General features: G+C 39.9%; 1 pseudogene; it reads left to right on the top strand.

Moving 5' to 3' along the window:
- Positions 1–4,417: 4,417 nt before the first annotated feature.
- On the top strand, positions 4,418–7,098 carry LOC146447001 (uncharacterized; annotated as a pseudogene).
- Positions 7,099–7,161: the final 63 nt, after the last annotated feature.

Genomic DNA, 7,161 nt, shown 5'->3' with positions numbered 1-7,161 from the left:
AGAACTTATTAATAATTATAATAATAATCAACCCTAACACTCATGAATGCAGTTCATTAAGAACTTTCAAACTTTTTAAACTGACTACTGAACTCAACTAACCTTCCAGTCCAGTTGATCATGCAAGCAGTGGGTCCATCTCACCCAGAAGGCACGTAGCCCTGGTGGCCTGCTTCTCGCGGCATGAATGCACCCCAGTCAGTCAGTGCTGAGTTGACGGCTTGACAGAAATAAATCCTTGTCAGAGGCTGACATCTGTCAGGCTGCAGACAGTCACAAGCAAAGCAAAACATCAAATCTGATTCTCATTAATGACTTTTTATAAGTGTGACACTGAGACTTTGGAGCAATACAAATTCAAGATTTTAAAGAGCCTGAGGAAGAACATTTATTTGAAATAAGCTAGTAAGTAAATTGATAAGCCATCAGGCCATCACTAAATAAATCACTAAATAAATTAATCTTGCACTCACTCATGAATGCAGTTCATTAAGAACTTTCAAACTATTTAAACTGACTACTGAACTCAATTCACCTTCCAGTCCAGTTGATCATGGAAGCAGTACGTCTCACCCAGAAGGCACGTACCCCTCGTGCGCCGAGTCGAGCGACATCAAATGCACCCCAGTCAGTCCTCGGAGTTCACGGCTTGACTTAAATCCTTGTCAGAGCCTTATCTGAGGCTGCAGACAGTGACAAGCAAAGCAAAAAATCAAATCTGATTGCACTGACACCTCATATGGTCCTGGGCACTCAGGCAAACTTTAAGTGTGAGACTACTAACAATTTTGATCAATACAAATTGAAGATTTTAAAGAGCCTGAGCAAAAACATTCATTTGAAATAAGCTAGTAAGTAAATTGTTAAGTCATCAGGCCATCACTATAACGACAGCACCTTCTAATAATTGTCATACTAAGTAACCGATGGATGAGATTGAGGAAAACGATTTGCAAATAACAGGAGCGATTCCGTGCAAAACTTTGACTTTACCAAAATATAATTTAAGAACGAATTCAATCTAAACTTCTCTCGAGTGTGCGATATTCTCTTGACAAAGAAATAAACAAACAAACAAACAATGCGAAAGAAATAGATTTCATACCTTTTTATGTAGTCTATCTTGCTTTAGCGATACAATATGAAAACATGGCTTCCGAAAGCACGAGGCTTGTGGACAAACGCCGTGATGCTCTTCCAAGCTGCACGAAAGCGAGATTTATGGGGATTTTTGGAGAAATCCTCATAAATTAAAACTCGCTTTAGTGTGACTGTGGTGTCCTTTAAATAATTAAAGAGCAAGCTCCATGACTCGGCCTGGCCTGGGCACCAGACGCGTGCATTGATAGGGGCTCGTTTGGCGTGCAAACGAACCCCTGCCATGCTGCGAAAAATTGGGGGGGGAATTTTGAGGAGGGATTGCAGTAGTTTCCAGATGGCTTAAAGGCCGCGCTAGGCTACCGAGGCTTGCACCCAACTTTTAAGCTCTTAAATATCAACTGTTAAAGATATGGGCGTGCATATATTAAACCGGTGCTTTCGCTACCGAGAAATGTGATTTCCTGTGTTTTCCCTTGCAGTTTATGTACTGAACGTGGTTTGGGTTTTTTTTTTTTTTTTTTTGGGGGGGGGGGGGGGGGTGACAATATATTTTACCAGATGTCAGCTGTATCTGCGTATATGAAAGCTACGCTCCTGGGCTGTCAAAAAAATATATTTTGTATTAAGTACATTTAAAACAGTAAACTCTATGCGAAAATACAAAACAAAACAAAAAAAAAAAAAAAGGTGCGTGAAGAGTTATTTCGGAAAGTATAAATTTGACTACTTTTCGTTCATCAGGGAGACAACTGAGATATTTCCTGTTTGTTGATCGTCTGCAGGGATGTGACAGCTTTTTTGTCGGTAAAGTGAAATGGCCGATCTATTAAAACGGTTTTTTTTTAACAATAGAAATGACAATAAACTTCGGTCAAGTTCAAGGTGCTTTGCAATGTGGGTGCAAAAACATTGTTCAGGTTTGACTGTGTTTTAGAACTTTGATAAGCTTTTGTCTCTTAATAAAATGACATCGCTCTATGGACCTGAGGTCTGTTGTTTGTACGAGCCGGGATAAAAAAGGGTACAGTTCATTTTCGGAATAATTAGATTAGCACCAACCGGTAACTGGAACCAGGCACACGGACACGCTGTGTGAGGTCTTGTTGCATGAAAACAGCAAAACCTTCCTGGCAATTTTCAGTCGCCCACAAGTTAAAATCATGGAGATGCGCAAGTTCCATTAGGTATGAATAACCTCTATTGCTGTTTTCTTGTTTCTGCAGAAACTCAGTGTATTTAATGTCCTAAGCAGGTTGTTTTCTGCACGTACCTCTGTGTTATGTTAACAGCGGGAAGCAAAGTCCTGTTCTTTGCGTTGTCCAATCAGAACCGTTTGTTTTCTACTGAACATTACGTTTTAGCTCGTGATTACATGAGCAAAGTTCACATTGCGCGGGCACTTTGCTACTGGAAGCATGGTAAGTGAATTTTTTCTCGACCCGTAAACCGTAACATGTATAACTTCTCGGTATATTCTTAACTCGCTTTTAACTTATCCCGACTGTAGGCGCAGGTGAGATCGCCAAAGGTACCTTTTCACTCACTTGCTCTTTAATAGAGCTCCGAGAAGTTTCATTTCAACCTTGACCGTGTACGCCCCTTCTTGGCCTCGGAATCTAAAACAAGTGCTCGTTTATCTCAAGAGCTCTTATACATACATGCAATTCATACACTAACATTGGTTTCTGTGTAGAAGTAGGAACCTTTTAACAAGACCGAGCCATTATCACACAATTCAGTCCCTGCAATTTTGTTTTTCGGCCATTCAAAGTAACATCGCCCCTTGACGTTTAAAGCAAACACGAATCTGTGCCCAGTTATCTGTTAGGTTCTAAGGAAAAGGAGATGAACTTCCCTTTAATCGAAGTGGCCAGTGCAAATGAACTAATTGTCGGGTTTTTTTGTTTTCCTTACGCTATAGACCCTGACTTTTTTCACCGTGCCTAAGCTCGTTTTTGGAACGCGGAATTGTTGACACAACGAATTGGTAAGTCAAATCTCTGAATCTGTCTTTGTTTAACCGTTTGACATGGCAATTTACCCAGCATAAATGCACTAATTGGTTTTAATTTCACCTTTCCGATAGAGTATTTTTGACAGGCCTGGGTTTTCGCTTCAATTTGATATGGACAGTCTCTCTCCACTAAAGGCATTTTGGTGAGTCAAATCTTCGAATTAAAATTAAGGGTTGAATACTAAACCGGGTAGGGTAGATAAACCCCTATTGGGCAAACTAAATTTTAGAGTTACGGCCTATAATTGATTTAACATGTGAAAAGTACCCATGCCAGCACAAATGCACTAATTGTTTGTGTTTTTTTAAAACCTTTCCAATAGAGAACTTTCGACAGACCTGGTTTCCGTTTGATATGAACAACTTGACAGCGCCTCTCCACTGAAAGGAATTTTGGTGAGTCAAATCTTAAAAATTTTCCATATTGAAACGCATAAAGTCAGGGGGCTGTACCTCGCTGAACCGCGCTCGAGGGTTCAGTCTTTTAAGCAAACTAAATGTCCGGGGTTGATTTTTCATAAACCTTAAGTTCAAAATTTAGGGTTGAATACCAAGCCGGGAAGGGGTTCAGCTATTGGGCAACCCCGCAAGCGGGGTTCACCACTAATTGTTTGTGTGTTTTTTTTTTAAATAGAGTACTTTTGACAGACCTGGTTTCCGTTTGAATTTGATAATGAACAACTTGACAGCGCCTCTCCACTGAAAGGAATTTTGGTGAGTCAAATCATAAAAATTTTCCATATTGAAACGCATAAAGTCAGGGGGTGTGCCTCGCTGAACCGCGCTCTAGGGTTCAGTCTTTTAAGCAAACTAAATGTCTGGGGTTGATTTTTCATAAACCTTAAGTTAAAAATTTAGGGTTGAACACCAAGCCGGGAAGGGGTTCAGTTATTGGGCAACCCCGCTAGCGGGGTTCAGCCTATTAAGCAAATTAAATTACTAGGATTTGCGGTCAAGGTTCAAGGATTTATGTATAGAATTTAGTGTAAGGTTTAGGGTTAGGGTTAGGGAGAGGACCCGTCCGGCCGAATTCATTTCTTTTTTAAAGGAATCTAAGGAAGGATCCTTCTTTGGGTGTGTTAGTCTGCGTGTATTCTTAAGTTGCTTTCTTTCTTTTTTCTCTTTTTGCAGCAAGATTGATTGGTTCATGTAATAATTTTCAAGTATATAAAGACTGGTAAGGAGGCCTTTCTCAGATTGTCAACGAAACAGATTGCCGGCTACGTGGACAGGAGTCAATATAATTTTTTTTTGCATGTTATAGTTTAGCTTGCTATTTTGGGTGGAACTTTGATTGGCGAAATGGCTGTTCAGTTTGGCAATCTCAATGCAATAAGACGAGGAAAAGAATTGTTTTACTGTTTTTCCGAGGTCAAAAGCAAACTGTTTTTTAGTGTAGCGGAAGATCATTTATGTAATACACTGAATTTTCTGCAAATACAGACTTTAGTCTGTACAGAAGACGAGAACCGTTTTTTCTCCAGTCACCTTCCACCTCAAAATGGCCCTTTTAGATTAATAAGTGAACACAATTTATTACGTCTTCAAAGTAGCTATAGATTTCTATCGCATTTTTTGCAAACTTTGAACCCCAAGTTCCTACTGTAACGGGCGACGTTTCAACAGGTTTTTCTCCGATAAAATCTCAAATACCTTGGAATTTTCAAAGTGAATTTGATCATACGCAAATAACTGTTTAGACGACCAACCAGGGCCTTCCTCCAAAAATGACGATCTTGAAAGCGATGGCAGACACCTTGTGAATGTGGGTAGTAAACTGATTGGTTCTTCCGTAGAACCCGTCAGTGATGATGTAGTAACACAAGAAGCCTCTGACTCCTCTTGCAATGAAAGCAAAAAGTTGCTTCCCTAAGTAGCGAGGAAATGTCACCCGAGCTCCTTTCAGACATCAAAGAAATACGAAGGTTTTATTCTTGCGAACTCAATTGTGACCGTGAAGGCAGTGCGTTGCAAAATGTGACTATTGACAAAATGATTGAAAGACTTTCTCGATTCATGTGGTATTTAAAAAACGTGAAAAAAAGTCGATCCAAAATTTTCTTACTGTGCCGATGCGCAGATAATACAACAATTCTCAAATTACATGATGGATTCGCGTTCTGTAAAGGCAATAACTTGCAGTCGTTATATTTCCGCCTTCCTTAACGTGTTGAAAGTGCCATCAGTATCTAGTCAGATCAAAGATTGGACTGATTCAGTAGACAAAGTGAGGGCCATACAGAGACAGCTAGAACGCCTAGCACGGCGAGATAAAGTAGACGATTTGGCAAAAAAGCCTGCACTGGAAAAAGTGGTTTATAGCGAACTTTTAGAACTTTGCCGTGAATTAAAATGGGAAGTAAGCGAGAAAACTGGGTTGGACCAGGCAAGAAGTTGCATGAACTTATGTCTCCTCTGCTTTACTGTTCAGCTAACCCCGGGCGAGTTAAAGAATACATATCTTTGCGCATTTATGGCGGCCAAAACAGCGATGAGTGTAAGAATCAAAATTTTCTTTGCTTTAATCAAGACGGAACCACCATCTTGTATGAGGATGCTTACAAAACAAGACTCACTTATGGACCGAACAGAACAGATCTAACACCATTGACTTTTCTCACTAATTATTTGAAGATTTACTCCACTAAAATGAGAAACTTGCTTTTGGGGGGTAAAGAACATGATTTTTTGTTCGTCAATTCAAGAGGCGACCCCTTCACTCATGCTTCGTATACAAATTACGTGTCTTCGCTTTTCGAAAAATATTTTTCAATGAAGTTAACCACGGTCGATTTAAGAAAAGCAGTCGTAAATCATTTTTTGACTTTGCCCGGAAGTAACGATCCTGCGCTGAGAGAATCGTTTGCAACTTTAATGAAGCATTCCGTAAGGACGCAAAAGCGATTTTACGACGAACGTCCCTTGGCTCAGAAGAAAAGTAAGGCGCTAGATATGTTAAGCTCGACGGTTTCTCGAAGCCTTGACGAAGACGGTGTACTTATCTTGAGCGATGAAGACGAGGAAGGAAACATAGAATATCTTCCCATACCTGGCGATTTTGTTGCTTTAGTAGCGTCGAATTCTACTGAAAAATGTCCTGAAGTGTTCATTGGCAAAGTTTTAAGGTTATCGGAAGACCACAAAACAGCCTATCTAGCTGAGTATTCGGAGACTGAACCAGCAAAATTTAAACTCAATGCCGGTAAGAGTTTTAAAGAAGCTGTAAATGCATTGATTTATCCTATCGACCTCGTATACTTGCACTCTAACGGAATCTACGAGCTAAGAACACCGAAAATTGACATACATCGCCAAGTTCATAAGCAGTAAATGTTTTACAATGACTGAATAAGTTGAATAGTTTCTTGTGAGCGAAGTGTAAAGTACCTTTTTTGAATGTGGCAGGTAATCTATACCAAACAAGTTCATGGCTGAGATGACATATTGCGGCGAAGACCAAATGCTGTCACAAGTACTTAAAGAAATTGACCTCATCCCACAACTGTTCTTCGCGTTCATCGTCAGCAATGACAGAACAGTAATTTCCTTGAGTTCCGAAAGCTATTCTCGTTCAATTTCAACGAATTACTTGTCCTTCGCTAGTGATTTTTTCTCCGCGTTTCTTCGCAATAGCACTACATTTCGCATATGTAGCGTTTGCTTAAAACCGCACGGCCAAAATCAACTTTGTCTACCGAACAACTTCGATAAAGATTCTTTAGATTTACTTTTCAATATTTTGCAGTGGAATGTATGTGGCCCCCTATCTTTTTCTGAAAGTGACCTCGTATCTCTCGTACGGTTATGCGGTTTTTTACTTATAAGAACTGACATACTACACGCGTTTCTAGTTCAGTTGTTACCAGTCCGCGAAGTGAAGTTCTCAGAAAGTGGGCCAATATTTGTATATGAACTCTACAGAAACGGCTTTATGAAAATAGCCAAATTTTATTCGCAAGGTGTTTACCATCCAGACTTTTATAGCGTTTTACAAACCTGCACCAGTTATCGACAAGTCAAACGCAAGCTCCACAGCTTTCAACGCT

The sequence above is a fragment of the Pavona decussata genome, unplaced genomic scaffold (assembly GCF_977016875.1).
Source record: "Pavona decussata unplaced genomic scaffold, jaPavDecu1.1 SCAFFOLD_2895, whole genome shotgun sequence".
Lineage (NCBI taxonomy): Eukaryota > Metazoa > Cnidaria > Anthozoa > Scleractinia > Agariciidae > Pavona > Pavona decussata.
Note: the sequence above shows the minus strand (reverse complement) of the source record. Positions and strands in the feature narration are given on the sequence as shown.